Below are 18,776 nucleotides of genomic sequence, written 5' to 3'. Positions count from 1 at the left end.
GCCCCCGCGCCTGTGGAGGTGGAGGAGCGGCCCTCGCTGCCGCCCCGCCCCGCCCCGGCCCCTGCATTGCGGAGACGCCGAGGCTCCGGGACACCCAGCCCGCGGGCCCGGCCCGAGTCCGGCCCTGCCCTGCTCCGGGTAGGACACCTTCCCCATCTCCCTCACCTGATTTCAGCTGGGTCTTCCAACGGCGCGACTCCGGCTCAGTCTAATTCCTCCTTCTCCTCTGGAGAAAGAGGGCAAATAATAGTGAGATGGGTGGAAAAACCGCGTTTACAACACCCTCAGACACCGCGCTGCTCCTCATTTCCACACTGCTTGCTTAGGGCCGGGCTTTTCCAGCCATTTCCTGGAATCTGGCAATAAAACATATCCCATGACTTTGTCACTTACCACATTCTCCAACTGGCTCCCTCAGGATGTCCATTACAGTCGCTGTACTCCAAAGTCGTTCCTCCCACAGTGTGGTAGGGCTGCAGGAACAGCTCAGCTCACCTGTTATAGGCAGAGCCACGTCATTCCTACCAACCTGTGCTGGAGACGAGAGAGTAAAATGCTGCTTTCCTACCTGTTTCCTAAGCAAATTTTAGTTTGTGAAAAATTCCTAACTGCAAAAGTCAGTCTGTCAGAATCTTAACCAAAAATTCTGAGTATGTCGTGTACGTATTAGCCTCTAGTAATTTTTTGAAGGTACTATATTTTGATTCAGTGAAAATATATGTCTTTATTTTTCTTTATGTTTGGGGAGCTAGGTTGCACACTATTACCCGTACTGCAGCAGAAAAACTTTAAACATTTATTTCAGTTTGGTTGCATTTTGCTGCATCACTGAGCAGGTTTATCTACATTTTTTCAAAATTATCACTAATTTTAGGTAGCCAGCTTGATTTCAAGCATGATTTTCAGGTGTGCTGAGCACTTGCCCTCATCATGGGCGTTAGCAGGTTATCCAGAAGATTTCATATCTGTAATTTGGGCCATATGTGTCTTTGAGTGGACAAAATGCAATTTAGGAAAGCCTAGGTCCCGCCCTTGCTGCTGTTTCTTCTTAAAGAAATGGCCATCCCTCAGCAGCAACTACATCTATTCCATGTTAAGGGTATGCCAGTGTTAATGAAGTGACTTGGGAAGGCCGAATTACTTTGTTGAGTATTTTTATGTACTTGTAAATCAGGAAATTTTCATTTAAAAAGACCGAAGACTACAAACATGTCTTCTGGTACTTTTCCTGAGCCCTCCTCGAGCTGTTTGAGAGAACTTCCCTCCACTGCCGTTTTCTCACATTTCATCTGTAAAAATCAGTGCCGTGCAAAGGGAGCAGGATTTTGCCAAGGCAACAAAGGCATCGTGCTCCTGCTCGTTGTTCACCATCAGTGATGTACACCCTTCAGATGGGTGAGGAGATGCTCTCAGAGGAAATGCCCTTGCTGCAGTCAGTCTTTCTCCCAGGCTGTGGGAGGGAAGACACTGGATCAGGGCACAGGGAATGTGCACCAGTGTCTGCAGTACCCTGGAGACCAGCAGTGCCTTTCTCCTGCTGGTTTTCTCCTGTGTCTCTCCTTGGAGGCCTAGCTGTCCATGCAAAGACCTTGGTGGAGCTCTCTCCACAAGCACAGGAGCTTTGCCCTTCCTCTCACCACCTAGATAATGTGAATGCAGGCTTCACATAAAGCCTAATCAGAAGCAGCCCCGAGAGGGAATGAGCTGTTGACTTGATCAAGGAGAAAAAGTTAAACTTCATCCAAACAGAAATTAGATTAATTTAAAGCTTACAATATTTAAAAAAAAAAAAGGAGGGAGGAAGAGGGAGAGGAGAAAGGACAGCCTACACTTTCATTGGAAACAAATACTGCAATGGGTATAATGGAAAAGACAAAAAGATATCTTAATGGAAAGACACATGTACAATGTGTCCACACACATTCCTGGAGATCAGAGGGGTGGTGTAACAAACCAGGGACATGCTCAGAATATTCCATGTGCGACGGAGAGTCAATGCCTCTAGCTCAGATGCAGCACAGCAGCAGCCTGTCTCTTCTCAGCAGCAGCCTGCAGAGAGAGAGAGAGAAAGAGAAGGTGAGTCTTGGAAGTTAGTCATTCAGCTGCATCTCTCCTTTGAACAGTCATTAAAGATGATGAAAAATAAGCACAGAAAAAATGCCACTCACCGTTTTGCCTGAGATAATTGTCTAGTCAAATTACATTACATTCAGCACCAGTGTTGACACTGGATGTTTTAAGACAGAAAAAATATTTTAATTCACGTTAGAGATATTAAAATGCGTGCGTAAAATACTTTTATTAGAAATATTAATGCAGAGATCAGAAAGCATCATTCTACTAAGCAACAGCGGGGAAAGATTTTTTGTATAAAGGAAAAAATAAACTTTGCATCACCTCATAAACCATGAGCTTTTTAGTAAAGCTTTGAGATACTGAATTATGGATCTCTGTATGGAAATCTGGTAAGTCAAATACAGAGGATTTTTTGTCTGCCTGCAAAAAATTACATTGCCTATAGCTTATAGCTGTCTTTAGAACAGATCAATGTGAAACTGTGTCTGGGAAATGCTGTTTTAAAAAGAATTTGTGTCAATACTTTGTCTCTTACTATATGATGAAGTAACAATTCCCCACTGCTCCCCTGAGAGTTTAATTGGGATGCAGCAGTGGCAGCTTAGGTATTTGGCATCACTTCAGACTGGGGAAGGAAACATTTAATTTCTCAAAAACACAGTGACTCAAGCCTTGGCGCCAATGTCACAACATTAGCTGAGCCATCAGAGCAGTCAAGTCAAAGTCAGTTCTTATTTATTGATGATGGGAAGAGCTGCGAGCACCAGTGAGGTTAATGAAACGAAGTGTGGCTGCGGTCCCCTTGAACATCACTCCCAGTGGCCTGTTTGCAGTCTGTGGGCACGCTGAGGGGTTTTCCCCACTTTTCTCCTTGGAAACACCTAGGTTTAGGTGACCGAGAAAGGCAGGGCTCCCGCCTCGGCGTTGCTGGATGTTTTCATGGGTTGGAAAACTCTAGGGTCCCTCTAGTGCCCAACAGAGGCAATGGGGGAAAAAAGCGAGCTGAGAGAGCTCCTTCAAATGCTTATCAACGACTAGGCAAAATAAAAGCTCCCACTGAAAACAGAATGGACTCATGCCTGGCTTTGCATCATAAACTATGTTCTCTTTTTTTCTGTTTCTGACGCAACTGTATGCCATCACCTCACATGGTAACATTTCACTGTGAAAGCCTTCCTTTTCCTGCCTGTCTCCCATTTGATTCCATTTACCATCCAAAGATTGTTTGGAGATACTGTTTGTAGATGTAAATGTCTCAGGTTGCTGCAGGAAAGCTTTAAACAAAGGTGAGATCTGGCCCAGTGCAAGGACTTGTACAAGAGCAATGCTGCCTTTGTGGATTTAGTTATCTTTGGTCTTTTTGTCCAAGGGACTCTAAGTACCCGTGTGAATTATGATGGAGGAATTAGCTTCAGGGAGTTACACTCTAATTTGCTAAATGCCTGTGATGTCAAAAGCCAGTCTCTGCATTAGAAGTAGAATAATTTGAAAGCAGAGAGAGGGTACAAAATACTTGGGCCACCAGCTCTTGGGGCTGCAAGGAGATAAGAATTGCAGCGGAGAATGTATTACAGCAGACAACCTCCATTTCTCACTGCTGAAAGGAACGAGTCCCCAAGGAACCAATGTGAAAAATAGACACTAGTGGTCCCTTACAGGGTTCATGGTTATGTGCAGAGCTCCTTCCCCTGTCATTCACCTAATCCAGCTACTTTTCCCTCTCAGCTCTTGAGGCTTTGTGAAATTTTGGTTATGCGTCCGACTCCCCTGCCAAAGAGAAGAAAGCTGGGTGTCAGCCTTGTCGTGACATCTCACAGAACGTTTTGTAAATGTATTCAAAATACGGTTTGGGAGTACTGATCCCTGCACAGTTCAGCTGTAGGAAGTTCTTAACCTAAACCAGCTTTCGCTGCTTTAACCCATTTTCTGAGGCACAGAACAATAGTTCATCCGTTAAATTTCCATCTGAACAAGAAGGAAAAACGCAAACTCTCTAGGAAAAGAAGTTTGATTGCTCTTGATATTTTCTAGTTAAGGAATGATGATTGCAAGGAAGTTTCAGGCTGGGTTACTTGTTTTGCCATCTCTAGCTTCTCCCTACTACAAGTGTTGCCTTCTTTATCTATCTTGAGAACTGGAGGAATAAAGCTAATGCACCATTCAGCTTTTCCAGGTTTTCAAATGAAAAAATATAAAAATCCCACTGCTTACTTACAAGACCAAACAGAAGATGAATGGAACACACAATCAGCTTTATGTAGTGAAATCTCTTTGCACATTGAATCTCTAGCAAAACTACATGAAAAATTTGCTTTTCAAAATAAATATGGTGTGTAAGTTACTGAATAGTCAAACTGGTCAGACTACAAGGCATGTACTATTTTTGAGATTTAATTTCCTGTTCTAGGGGAGAGTCTGGATTGTTCCAACAGTAGCTACTGAGGATTAAAGACCTTAGAAAGAAGCTGTGAGATGCTTGCACATGGAACCTCATCAGTGCTCTGATGCATAGATAGCTTGTTTTATTTAAGGTGGAATTTTGATAAGGTTATTTAATAAGGTCCTCTTGTTACATTCAAGCAGGTAGATGTTACTGCATTTTCCAAGCCTAAAGCCTAAATCATCAGTTGAAAACAGATTAGCCTAATCAAGTTAACACCACAATATGGGGCAACATAATTCATCTTGGGTTTGGACTTTGCATTTCTTTTTGCCTTTCTGTGACTAAAATACCGATGGTTCTTTTTAAGAGAAGGGAAATATTACAGACAGGACGAGGGGCTATTTACCCATCACAGCTGTGGCTGGAGGTTAAGCATGTATTTACTTTGGCTCTTTCCCATTCCCAAACTTCAGACTCAGGCTTGTACACAGCCTTTGTGTGAGCAACAAACACAGTTGTTATAGGTTTCCTCTATTATAAAACCGCTCCTTAGCCAGGGCCTTCACCAGTGTGAGACTCGTAACAGTGTCTATCAGTGCCCACATGAGTTGCCCATTTAGAATTACAGATGTTTTTGCAGGCTTGGTCCAGTGAACTGATACATGTTCTGCAACCAGCTCAGCTGCAATGCAGCCTGAGCACCTGAACGTCACCTCCTGGAAGCAGATCTGAACAAAACACAGGTTTGGTGAAGAGCAGTGCCTGTAAACACACCAACATAGTCACTGCTATGCCAGCAGGTGGATAAACTTAAAGAAAAATATTTCCAAAAAAGTGGTTGATTGATCTTACTAAATCTGTCATCACTATTGGTAACCAGTAATTCATGCAACATGATGGGTCAACTCACCCCTCAGCCTAGCACTCACACAACTACTTCTGTTAATTGGATTGACACAGACCACTTCTTTTTCAATTACAGCTGTGGATTTTTTATCGTTTGAAACGCCTGCGCTCCAACTCAGTTCAAAGAGGAAAGTTAACAGTGTCGCTTGGGGTGCTCATTCCCATAAGGTACCTCAGCAATGATCTAAATGCAAAAAAAACCCCAAAGCAAATAAACATTGAAAGGAGGATCGCTTCTGCCTTGAATCTTGGATCCTGACAAAGGAGCTGCAAGAAGGATGTGAAGCACATTATAATCAAGGAGCTGATGGGTGGAAAAGGAAGTGTTTCAGATGATTGTGACACCTATAAACATCCATTGTATGAAGCAACTCCTTGTCATTGCTTGGTATTTCTGATTTTTGAAGCGTCTGCAGATGCTTGCGCAGGCTGGTGTGTTGCCATGGATACCACGGTGTGCCGAGGCTTTTAGCAAACCAACTGATCTGTTTGTGTACCTCCAGACTGAAAAGAAAGGAAAAAATCCCATCATTTGTGTGGCTGCTAGCAAAGGGAGCCTGACAGTGAAGTGAAATGACTCTGCATAATGGTTTTCAGAACCTCCTCCTCTTGGAAATGATGGGGTAGGAAAGAGATGGAATGTAATGAAGAGAAGGAGTGAGGAGAGCTGTCAAGTGTTTAGCAAAACAGCTCAAGGCAAGGTCCTTGCATGATAACGTCAGCTGTATGGTCAAGAAAAATCAATATGAGGTTTGAATAATTCAGTTTCCTAATGGCCTGGCACCTTGGGTTTCTGAAGACAGGAAGAACAACAAGGATGAAAGGCAAAAAGGAGTGATCAACAGACAATGTAACACAGCAGAATAATTTTCTTTGAGTGATATCCTGGGACCAAGCAACAGGTGTGCATTATGAAACTAATATTTAGCTGGTGTTCAAGCAATGCCTTTATCTGGGCACAACTCCACTGCTGAGTGAGAGGCAAAACAGGTTTAGAAGTGGCAGGCAAGTGAATACACAGAAAATCAAGTAAAAAACCTGGGCAGTGTTCCAAACTTTGACTCTATTCTTGGTGTTAGAACAACCCCATAAACTGCACACGTACATGCCAGTACAAGTCCCTATACAGCAACCCCATAAACTGCACACACAGATGGCACAAGTCCCTGTGAGCTGAATTTCCACGCATTAATGCCGTATCTTATTAGGCAGCAACACAAAATCGTCCCCCTTGATTACAAGTTTTGGGGGTTTGCCCTGCTGTTCTAAAGGGATCACATCACCATGTATTTCACCAAGAGTTTTCCTTGCTTTTGAGTTTAGGGGTCAAAAAGCACTAACACTTTCACAGGAGCGGTGTGTTCCTCATTACTTACATAAATGCTTAAGCTGCTAATAAGAAATGGTGACAATGTGAAATCTCCCTTGGTGCACGTTTTCCCAGTAGCACTGTGTCACCATATATGAACTAGAAATCCATCACACAATATTTTATAGTGAACTCCTCTCCTCTTAACTAATCAGGTTTTGTTCGTGTCATTTCTGTGTCTTAAAAATGGGAAAAAAGAGTTGATTCTTTCTATGGCCAGCTATGGTGTCTCCTCAAGCGCAAACACCAAGTGCAAACTGCACTGCGAACACCAAGAGCGGTCTTTGGGGACAAGATTAAAAGAAAACCAAAACTGCAATCCTCGCCCTTCCCACAGGTCCCCTTGGTCTGGCACCAAACTGGAGGTGTAGGCAGGAACTTGGTTGGTTTTGAGCCATGGACCAACACAACCAGTTACTCCAATGAAGCTCTTAAGCACATTCCAGCCTCTCCTTGAGACCTTGCTCTGGGGATGGCCCAGCACTGTCCTGCTGATGGCTCTTATCTCTGTTGCCTGTTGATGCCTCACCCTGAAGGCAGCTGAACCTCAAGAAAATCACTCCCCAGGCTACCTCTCCGTACAAGCCACAGTCACCACAAAGCTGAAGTATGAGTCCCACTAGATTCTGCTGGAGGTTCAGAGGAACCTTCTCTTGCGTGCAGATGAACTGTTACTAAATTCAGCTGTTGAGCTGAGCACTCACCTCCAGACTATTAATTGACGTTGCTGGGAGCACAGCACAGTGTCTTCCACGTAGCTGAACCAAAGATGTGTCCTGGGCAATTGGTGTCACTCATTTTCGTGAGGCTGCAAAAATGCAATTCCAGTTTGTGAAGTTATAAATTAAGTCCCTTACAAACTCAGGGAAGAGCTGAAAGGTGTTGCTGCTGTGGACACAGATCAATAAAAATATATAGCAGCTATGGCTAGTTCTGCATTCACACTGATACTGCATTGCGTAACTTGACTCCAGCAGCTCAGACCTACCTCTGACAACCACAGTTTTCCCTTACAGAACCCCCCAAGGAACTCCTCTCCTATCCTGTTTCCCTCTTTCAAGGACCTTCATTTAGCAATTTTTCCCCAAGCACACAAGTTCCTTAAAATCAGTGTCTCTGGCCACAGCTTGCAAACAAGCCAGCTCCAGCAAAATGCAAGCTGTTAGCAACCAGAGCTGCGTGAGTTAAAGCTCACAGTTGTGGTCACTAAAACCTCAGGATTTGGGATGTGGAATATTCCTGCACATACACTGATGAGCATCCTTTGGGTCTTGTCATATTTGAAATGCTTCGGTGCCCACTCTGCCATCATTTGGGCTCTTATGAGTCTGGTAGCTAAGCAACAGATGGGCAGTCCAAATGATGTGGCAAGGGCAAGCTATCGTGCAGAAATGTGGCAATTCAGAAGGAAAGTAATACACTGAAGCTTGGGAGAACCTCTGCGGCCCTCAGTGTGCTTCAGAGCACCAAAAGAACTCAGAACCTGCCAGTGAGGCTAGACAACAGATTTACACTCATCATGACTGAGAAACAAACCTAGAAAAATTACCTGCGTGGCAAGGAAATTCATGGCCATTTGCTGCAAAAAGAAATGTGGACGAGCATCAACGAGATTAAAAAAATGTATCTGGGTAAGTTTTACTAACACTCAAAGACAGCTGGTCCTAGGACTGTCACACCTGGCTTGGAGGCTAAAGAGGAACCATGACAAAGAATTAGTAAAACCCCTCTATTAACATTAATGTTTAGGAGAAAGCTGCCCCTTCCAGGGGTCCCGGGCTGAGGATCAGACTGTAATTCTGTCATTTGGGTGTGGGGAAATTGGCTGGACGTGGGGCTACCTTCACCCTAGTCTGAGTCACCTGCTAAAGCCCTGACTCTAAGCACAAACAACATCAGTCCCAATGGTGCTTTTTGGTCTGAGCCAGGCTTTGATCCAAGCCTGGTAAAGCTGTGTAAAGACCTGCAGGCACTTTTGTGGCTAAAAAGCCCATGGAAATTCATTTTTTTCATTGCATAGAGCTCCGAGGCAGAAATAAAATGCCATTTGGCAGCTTTCCCGAAGAAAGTACATGCACCATCAAATATAACTGCAGCAGTGAGGTATTCAAGCTGCTGCTGCTGCCCAACAGGCAAGCGTGCCTCTCTCCTAAAGCATCCTCACTCTGCTCTCAAAAAACACTTGCAGACATTTATGAATCAATGCCACACTGGTGCCCTGGGAAATGGCTGGCTGGAGGGGCAGAGGCAGAACAGCTCAGTACGAAGATGCCAGGCTGGGAGCAAGGGGCACTGAGCCACCATCTCATCCTCCAAAGCTGCTGTGAGGCCAGAGACATAAAGGTTTGTCAGGCAGCCTGTGCCCGCCTGCTGGGAGCTCTGTCATTTCTTGGTCAATAACAACAACATTTCTGTCTCCTTTTCAGATGAGCACATCGGGGTTGCACAGAAACTTGGTGGCAGATGCAGAAACAGAGAGGATTCTGATCTGACACCATATTTCACTGCTTTCTAGAGCTTGGTTTTGTTCCTTTCACCTTCTCAGGCATTAATTTCATTGTTAATTCTTGCTGTGGAAATCACAACATCTTCCCATTATAGGAGAAAAGCTAAAGCTGGAGTTTTAAGCCCACGTTTAGGAGCTGGTGTTATCATCAACGATGGGGCAGCTCTCCCTGCTTTCAGTCAGGATTTACACAGGATCTACCAGTGACCCTACCCTCAGGCAATTTATGCCTAGCAGGAGGCACCTTCCTCGGAACAGAGGCAGCTGATCTGCACAACTCACTAGCAGAGGACACTGTGAAGGTGACAAACTTACATGGACTAAAAAAAGGCAGAGACAAATTTGTGGGCACTGGCACCTGCTGAAGGCACAGGGTCAGAGCACAGGGTCACTCTCTGAGCCTGGAGTGCCACGAGCAGAACCTCTGTAAGTCCTCTCTGTTCTCATACTCTTTCCCAAAGCATTCCACTCTTGCCATTGTATTATACATCCGCTGGTCTATAACAGCCACAGTGATTCTTTTGTTAGGAAGAAGACTGCAAAAAAATTGTCATTTAAACAACGCATCAAGTTCAGCCGTTTCTCAAAAAGTCTTTTCAGCTCAGAGCTTCTGAGCAGAAACAAAAGGGCATTTTTGTGGTGAGTGTGGAAGACTCTTGGCTCATCTCACAAAATGAACTGACAGCCATAAGGTGTGACGTGATCTAATTTTAGAATTATCATCTAAGACTCCAAATTTATTTTATTAAAGAGAGCCATAACTAAATTTTGATGCCATTAGATAATGCAATTAAATATTGGCTTGCTTGCAAGTCTGTATTTTGCCACAGATAAAAAAGACTGTATCTACAAATGGATGTCTTCTCAGATTTTCTTCTACAGGATATTTAACAGATACTGACATATAAAATAAATCCTTAAAATCTAACCCAAAATCTTTTAATCTACAGAAGCAAACTGAAGAAAGTTGTATCTTGATGTGGGAACCTACTAAATGTTTGCTAGTCGGTGAACTCCACAGATTTTAAACCCTTCCAGGTAAGTGAAAAATAGTTAATTTAACCTTTCTGCCATTTTCAGATGAGACAATAAATAACACTATGAGTTTTCTTGTGGGGAGACAGTGCTGGAGGCAGTCCTGCCCCTGATCTATTGCAGCCGTGTTAATCACCACAGAGTGGGAACAGCCCTGCCCTCCCAGCTCTGGGGGTGAGAAGGATGAGTTGGTTGGGGGGGGGCTCAGCTGGGCTCTGCTGGCCCTGCTGTGAGCAGGGAGGGACAGGAGGGAGGGCAAGGGACAGAGAGGGTGAGGTGCTGTATGTAGGACAGGGTGAGGTGGCCGTGCTGGGGACAGCAAGGAGCCAGCTGGAACTGCAGAGGGAAGAGAGAAGGAGGGAAGGAGCCAGAGCTGTGGGAGGTTACACAGAAAAGGTAAGAGAGATTTTTAGATGACAAGGAGCTGATGTTTGAAGACTTTCTGAAATTTTCCCAAAGCACTCTGAGTGTTGTGGCTGTCTGTACAACCACGTTTTCTTAGGAAATAAAAAGACCGCCAAAGTGGAAATGGATTAAACATTGCTATATCATTGTTTAAATCCCATTAATATGACTTATCCAACTGAAAAAAAAAACCCCACTGCAGTTAGTGTAGTCTCAGTAGCTTTTATTCTGGATTCAGAAGTTATAGCTGAGCAATATGAGGGCAGTTTGAAGCAAAATGTTTGAGACTCTCGGGAGATTCTGAATTTGATGGCCGCAATTTGAAAATAACTCTTTTCCTAAAACAAAAGAAACCGCCCCAACATAACTTGGTTCTTACAACAGCCAGAAAATACAATCAACTCCCTGACTTTTGTACCATAGGTCAGGTCTGATTTTCTCAGTTCACTGCAAGAATACCTTGTGGAAGCAAAGCAGAGCAGTATTAAAGATCCATGAGAGGTGATATTTTTTCCCACAGAATGGCTCAATATTTGCACCCATATTAATGCGCGAGCCAACATACAGATTTGACTACAAACACTGTGCTTTAAAAATAAACAAAAGCACAAGACACTGTGCTGTTAATAAATAATGGTAATAACAATAAAGTGATAAAACACAAGCTATTTAATTTACTTTTGTAAGAGACAGTTCACATAGGATGCTTTCCATTAACCATCATTTCTACGTGTTGATGAAAACCTAAAGAGAAAAGCTCAGTCGTGCTGTAGTTTGCAAATATTAAAGACAAAATCACCAGCTTTGCTTATGTCCTGGAGGAAGAAAGAGAGGGGGAAAGGGCAAGAAAGGAAAAGGTAATTTAGTGGAAATGAGTTCACTAGGCTTTTAGGTTATGCTTGGGCTCCTTTTGTGTCTTTCTATAGATAGTGATGTTACCTGTAGCCACATTCTCCAAAGAGGAATTTTGGATAAGTCCAGGAGAAGAAATGTAAGGCTCGAAGTGGAGTCACAGGTGTTGTGACTTGTTTTTTTTTCTACAAAAAAAAGAAAATAATATGTACACCTGCTTGTATGGCAGGTTCATTCTAGAAAGTACCATTTCTTGAGTGTTACCTTCAGGACCAAATTAATTGTTCTACTTAATGCAGCTGGGTTTTTTTGATCAGTTATATTGGTCCTTTCTGTCCTGTCAATTAATGCATCTCAACACTTGTCTTAGAGGAAACCAAGCATGTAGTTGACAGCTGCAGGTTCAGGATAAGAAAAGTGCCCAAAACAAGCTAATTCACCAGGAGCATGGGCAATATGTGCAGAAATAACTCGAAGTCCTGTCTCCCCAGGTGCTCCAGGCTGGCTCCTGCTCCCCCCAGTTCAGTCTGAGCTCCAAGTCTGCCAGTGAGATTTAAGTTCTTGTGCTGTGGAAGTGCCTTTGAACATTTTGTCCATAAAACCTTTTTCTTCCGCCCAGTATCTTTCACAAGAGAAAACGAATCCCAGTGATTTCATTACGTAAAAATGAGTTCCTGTTACCCAAAGGATGCTGGCTCACTCACACTGGCAGGGGAGTGTTCAGCCTTCAGTGTGGCCTGTCCTGGGCACTGGAGGAATGACTGAGTGGCTGCCAGGGGCATTTTGAGATATCTTGCCTTGATTTCTCAGATTGCTACAGAAATTCATAACTACGTAAGGTGTCTGCAGGATCAGACAGACTCCAATTTCACAGTAAAGGTCTACCTTCCATTTTCTTCATTATATATATGCATATAAATATATTAAAAAATTAATCTTGCTGCAAGAGCTTAGTAAAATTGATTAAATGGCTCCCATTGGCTTCCTTGGGCACTAGTTCAAAATATTAATCTGATTATTATTGTGGCTCAAATTCAGCATGGTTGTTAAGTACACGTCTAACTGAAAGCAGCTGGACAGTCCTGTTATGATGATTCATGGATTTTAAAAATAGAAGTATGTTTAAATGCTCTCTTGAACTCAGGTCTAAATGAAATCAATACATGTTATGGCTCTTCTTCATGAAATATTAAGGCAAGATACATAATTTATTGTGCTCTGTGTATGCATATAAAATTTAGCACTGCTTATTCTGTAATAGACCTATACATAATTTAAACTATATAGCATCCACTTGGTGCTTGGAGGGGAGAGAAATCTTCATTAAACCCCAAACAGTACACGGTTTGACGTAGTGTTGATGTGGGGATTCAGTCTGTTCTTATTCTCTGGATGTCTGCATAATAAATGCCTGCACACATGTTCAGAAGCCCTTTTCCAGAGGGAAAAGGAAAATCACAGCCTGTTGTGAGGCTGTGGGAGGAGATCCTGCAAGCTTCTGCTGAAAGACAGGACTCCAGTGAGCACCCAAACCAAGGTGCCCACACCACTGCCAAGGCCACCCACCAGTCACCCCTCAGCAGCAAAGCTAGGAAATCCCTCATTGTATTTAATGGTGCCTTGTCCTGGGGAGCCCATAATGTTAATTGTATCCCGTATCCATCTGTGCTCAAACTTGCTATGGTCTGTTTAAGACCCTGAGGCTAAAACACAGAACGGGGCGGGGCTGAGGTGCCCTGGGCTCGTTAGGAGTCGAAGGCGCTCAGGCAGAGTCACTCTCCAGCCTTTGCCTCTTGGCTTTTTCTGGCCTCCACTTACAAGAGTAGTGCAGCAGCAGCCCTTTTGTGAGAGGGCAGAAATGAGCTGAGACACAGAGTTCTTGTTTATCACAGCATGAAAAGGGCCCTGGTTTGTTCCCCTTCACAGCTCAGCCATCCTGACCCCAACCCTTCACTGACTCTGGCTGCAGCAAGCTCCTGCTGCAATTATGCTTTAATGGAAATAGAAGAAAAATGGAAAATATAAGAACAAACCTGAGGCTGGTAAACGTGTAGATCAGAAAGGTGCAAGGAGCAGGAAAGCCTTTGTTGCACTCATGCCAAAGAGGGTTTTTTGTTCTGTGGATGCTGGGGACAATGGCACTGTTCTGAAGTCATGAAGACTGCTTGGTATGTGTTGCCCATCTCCATCCATCTCAGCCTGAGATTGCTAAGATGGAGTGAGGAGTTCCCACATCCTGAGCAAGCCAAAATAAGTCTCAGATTTCATTGCAGAGCCCCCATAGCCCAATTTGAGTCTGGTTTCCGTGTACATGCACAGATAAGCTTCACTAAACTCACAGTTCACACAGCTGGATGCAGTATTACAAAACACTCCGTAAAACAAGAGCTAAGAAAAATTTCCTTTTTTCTTTCCCCCTAAAGAACTTATTTTTAAGTGGTTCCGAGAGCTATGTTATTTCAATAAAAATAAAATGCCATTGTCCTGTGCAGCTGCAGAGGCTTGCTGGCAGATGGCGCTAGGTGAATACGAATTGGTTTTTAAATAGCTACATGAAATAAATAAGATTACATTTCCTTAGGCATGAAGTGCACCTGAGCAGTGTCAGTATTTTAATTACTTCTTACACATCATAAATAATACATTAGAAACAAAAGCTCAGGAAATCAATTTCTTGAGATGTCACTAGACAGAAAAGGGTGTATTCTCTGTGGCTCAGCTCTCTGGGCAAATCTCCCTTGGACCTAATGGCTGAAGGGTGGAAGGAAGAGGAGGTGCTTGCAGGTAACACACTGGTCAGTTGATTTCCACAACACCACCTGCGGGGGATTCTTTCTAATAGTAAAGCAGCTTTAGTAAATATAGTAAATATTTACAGAGCGCTGGCCAGTGTAATAGCAGCAGTGGTAAATTTGCATTTGACACAAGCACTGCTCTGGTCCAGCCTCTGGAGGAGACAACAGCCTCAAAGCACAGGTAGAAGGGGGAGAACCACAGAAATAGAATGAAACACATGGAGCAAAAAAGGCATTCAAAGCACATCAGTGACAAGACTGGAAGTTGCAGAGACCCACAATAATGTGGCATTTGTAGAGCAATAGTAAAATAAGTTCGGCGTTTTCTTTGAACAAGTATCGTCTTCTTCACTCCCAATGGGAAGTGTTAAAAGCCAGGCTGGAAGGGGCTTTGAACAACCCAGTCTAGTGGAAGCTGTCCCTGTCCATGTTGTGGAGTGAGATGATATTTAAGGTCCCTTCCCCCCAGAGCATCCTGTGATTCCATGACTAACCCGTGCCAACAGAAAGTTCTACTGACTCACTGTAATGTTCCCTGCATCTCTCACACCTACTCATATACCAGATACTTAAAGAGCAAATGTGATCACATGAATTTACCTTGATTTTTTTCCTGTCAGGGCTAGTAACACCAGTGATTGCCTGAAACCAGCCTCTGACCTGCTGGATTAGCTTCACGTTTGGGACTCCTCTAGAAAGTGCATTGTGATAATGTCTGGTGAGAACGCCTGCTCAGGAGAAAGGGAAAACAAGTGACAACCAGGGCCGGGAGAAGACTGAAATGTAAGACACAAGATTTGGTAAAATGTAAGCTGTGAGTGGGAGAGATTTTCTTCATTCTCCACATGTATGGATTAAACAAATACAACATCTTTGCTGGTTATTTAGAGAAACTAGCACACAGAGACAGAGAGCGGGAAGCTCAGTCTGTGAGGAGTCAAAGCAGCAATGCCAGGTGTTCACAGAGCAACCACCTCTCTTGCTGCCAGCTTTGAAGAAAACCCTCCAGTCATGGCCAGCTCCCGCGCTTTGATTCACACAGCAGAGTATCCTCAGAGCACAAAATCTGGGCTGCCCTGGGACCACACTGACCTGGTGCTCTGCTCCTGTCACCCAGGGGAACTCAGGCTGCAGGCTCAGCATGCTCTGGCCAAAGAGCCAGAGTCCCTGTCCTCCTATCCCTCTTCTCCCTGGGTTCATGCATGCTTCATTCTGGTCCAAGAGCTTCCCTCTGAGCTTTTCCTAGGGATCAGCGCCGTGCAGTGACAGCGGGCAGAACCCCCCCTGCCAGCCGGACCCCCCAAACCTTCACCCCTCCTCTTCCTCCTCTCCATCAATGTCCAGCCTCCACACCCACCTCTCCACAGCTTTCAACAGTGAAGTGAGAGAGCTCCTAGTTTTTCTTGTAGAACTGAGTTGGGGATCATTTCTATGACATTAATTGCATTATTAAACATGCAAGGTCTAAACCACATTTAATAACACCCTTGTTCCAGTTAGTCTTCCACTATCAGCTCAACCCTCAAAATATTTCAACTCTAGCTGTGAGATTTATATGGGCTAAACAATAATTAGAAAGTTTAATAAGCACCCAGAGAAGCTTCCTGAGCTCTTCTGCATTTCTTCATTCGGGTCAGATAAAATCTGTTGTTCTGTCTTCTAAAAGGAGTTTGCTATTTCCTAAAACTCAGTAAACAGTTGGGAACATTAAAGTGGGTTAAAATGCTAACTATATTGGGGAGGAAAAAACACTTTCCAAAGAGCACTTTTCGGGTTTGGTTTTTTTTTTTTTTTTGTTCCAAAGAGGCTTTGAGAAGTGTTAAAGGGTTTAGAGAAGTCTTTTTACAAAAGCCACATTTAAAAACGTGGTGGGGGAAAAAAAAGTCCTCGAGGAGATGGAGCTTGCAGCTCTGCACCCCCAAAGGAACGATGCTCACAGTGGGGTGACGCAGGGCTCTGAGCTGCATCTTCTGCAGATTCAGTGCCTGACATCCTGCACAGGACAGGAATTAGACTGTCACATTAAGAACATACAGATATCCACCCTTTGGAGTCCTGTTGAACTTCACAGAAAACCAACCACGCAAACCTCCCCACACCCCAATGAACAAATATTTCAATGCTTCGGTTTAATGGAACAATCTTGCACTAGAACAAACAAGAAAATTACGCTTATGCACACAGACTTTAGCATTTGTTTGCTATAGATAAACCGCAGTGCAGCTGGAAGATTCCCTAAGCCATATTTCTGGGTGACAGGAAAGCATAACCTTGCAGAGGAAAGCAAGGACAGCTCCTGGGTTGTGAGAATAACATCAGGGAAAAGGATCCACACCACGCTACTAAGAGAGAGAAGGCATCTCAGGAGGGGACAAAACAGCTGTAAAAATCTGCTTCTCCAGCTTCCATAGCAGGCAGGAACTGAAGTTTCACCACATTTAGGAGACCCATAAACAAGGATATCTGGAGCATTAGGACACCAGTGAAGACAGAGTAGTTGAGAGGTTTGTGAAGGTTCAGGAAGTATTCACATTGAAGGCTGCTACAAAGTTGTTAATTGCATGTTGTAAGACATTCATACCTATGGCTCTTCATTTGGATCCATCACTTTAAATTGTAGACGTAGCTACAGGCGAGCAAGTGAAGGAAATGTGAAACAGTAACAACAGATTTTTAGAAGTAAATATTTCAAGCAAAATTCCAAATAGCCTGTGCTCAGTATATTTCTTTTTTTTGTGTATCTGTATCATGCTTTGAGGGTGAAGCTATTCCAGCAGCTCAATGCAGAATTCGTCTGGAAAATGCTGGAGGGAATTCTTAGACTGGAAGTACTTGTTTTCCTCATCCTCCTTAGCTCCTGTTATTTGTCTGCATAATTTCATCTTTAGCTATCTTTAAAGTATTAATGTGCCCCTTATATCTTCTATCTCCATTTAAATAGCTGAAATTCCAAGCAATAGCTATATTAAAAAAATACTACTTTCTTGCCTGAATAAATAAGGAAAGCTGCAGATCTTCAGCAACTGCTCAGTGTATTATAGGTGGTATTTTTGTTTGGATGGTTTGAGGCATTATGGGATTATTGAGTTAGGAATTATTTTTTGGTGTTGTTATTTCGGGGTTTTTCCTGATGTTTTTATTTTTGTCGTTTGATTTGTTTGTTATTTTGGTGGGTTTACTAGTTTTATTTTTGGGAACGTGGGTATTGATATTGTGGATTTTTTAGGTAGCTTTTTTGGGGTAGTGATGCTTATTTTTTAGTAGTCTAGAATTTTTTCATGTTGTTAACTAGTTTGGCTAATTTTATAGAATATTGGTTATTATTTTTTCAGTAAGTGTAGAGATAGAGATTTTTTTAGTCATGTTTAGGGTCAGTTGTACAGTTTTGAGTTTGGAAGTTGGTTTGATTTATCTTTTTTACTATTTTTTATGATTTGTCATGTGGGGTTCTCTATGGTCGTTTTTCATTTTTGTTTCATTTTTAGGAGAGGAGTTGTTAGCGAAAAGAGTGCAGTGGGATTTGTTTGCTGGCATTTGGTTGTATGGTGGAGTTTTTGAGTTTGCGTTTGTTTTAAGGTTTTTGTTGAGATTACAGTTTTGAATTCTTGGCTAATTTGTGATTGTTTTAAAGATTTTAGGGAGAATTCAATTTTTCATAAGGGAGCACTGTATGAAGAGGGTAATTTATTTGTTTTATGTGATATTGGTGGCAACAAAGAAGTTAACAAATGACATCCATGTTCACTGTATGTTAGAAAAGCCTCTGTATTTTCTGCTACATTAAAAAAACTGAACGGAGAAAGCTGTAAACATCCTGGGGCTTCAGAGGTAACAGTAAAACAAAGTAGTCTTTTGATTTTGTAACTCTCCAAACTTCACTGTTTAGTAACAGAGAAATCCAAAATAAAGCAAACAGACAAAAACCCCAAAACAAATCCCCCCAAACCCTCTTGCCCAAAAGAACACAGAAAGAGAAAATATACCAATATTATTTTAATAAATATAAACTCTTTCCCCTTTAGAAAAACAGGCGAATTTAATTCTGGTTGTTGTTCTGATGTGTTAGGTTAATGAAGTCAAATAGTTTAAAATATAAATCAATAAACATGAATTTTAAAAAATAAATATATAAAACCATAATTAAAAAGAAATAGAAAATATGAAAAATCATATCAAGAATATATATCCTATATATGATACTGTGTATATTACTATCATATTCTATATATTATAAACATAGATACCAATAGAAAAGATAAATTGTAATGATAAATATAAAAATAATAATAATAAAAATATAGAAATAATGGAATGTAGCTTAAACCAGAGAGTTTTTGGTTTGAATTGGCTTGGTGGCAGGGGTTGTCTTTTAAGCGGTGGCCGGGTGTCTTTCGGGGCGTTTCTTTCAGGGGTTTCTGTGCACGTTCTCTCCGGGGGTCCCTGTCTGCG

At 42.7% G+C, this 18,776-nt stretch overlaps 1 protein-coding gene and 1 long non-coding RNA gene across 4 annotated transcripts in view; one reads left to right on the top strand and one right to left on the bottom strand.

The window, feature by feature from the left end:
- MAP2 (microtubule associated protein 2) overlaps positions 1 to 326 on the bottom strand; it is a 218,260-nt gene extending 217,934 nt beyond the window's left edge. For all 3 annotated transcript variants that reach the window (XM_063400145.1, XM_063400144.1, XM_063400147.1), the window contains exon 1: positions 166 to 326. The gene's annotated coding sequence lies outside the window, so the exon portion shown is untranslated. The remainder of the gene's footprint in view (positions 1 to 165) is intronic.
- LOC134551981 (uncharacterized) lies at positions 3 to 18,265 on the top strand. The gene is made up of 5 exons (XR_010080732.1): positions 3 to 138; positions 5,442 to 8,365; positions 9,161 to 9,666; positions 10,191 to 10,278; positions 14,948 to 18,265. It is a non-coding gene; the product is annotated as an uncharacterized LOC134551981 (long non-coding RNA).
- Positions 18,266 to 18,776: the final 511 nt, after the last annotated feature.

Source organism: Prinia subflava, chromosome 6 (assembly GCF_021018805.1).
Source record: "Prinia subflava isolate CZ2003 ecotype Zambia chromosome 6, Cam_Psub_1.2, whole genome shotgun sequence".
Taxonomy (NCBI): domain Eukaryota; kingdom Metazoa; phylum Chordata; class Aves; order Passeriformes; family Cisticolidae; genus Prinia; species Prinia subflava.
This window is presented reverse-complemented; position numbering and strand designations above follow the sequence as displayed.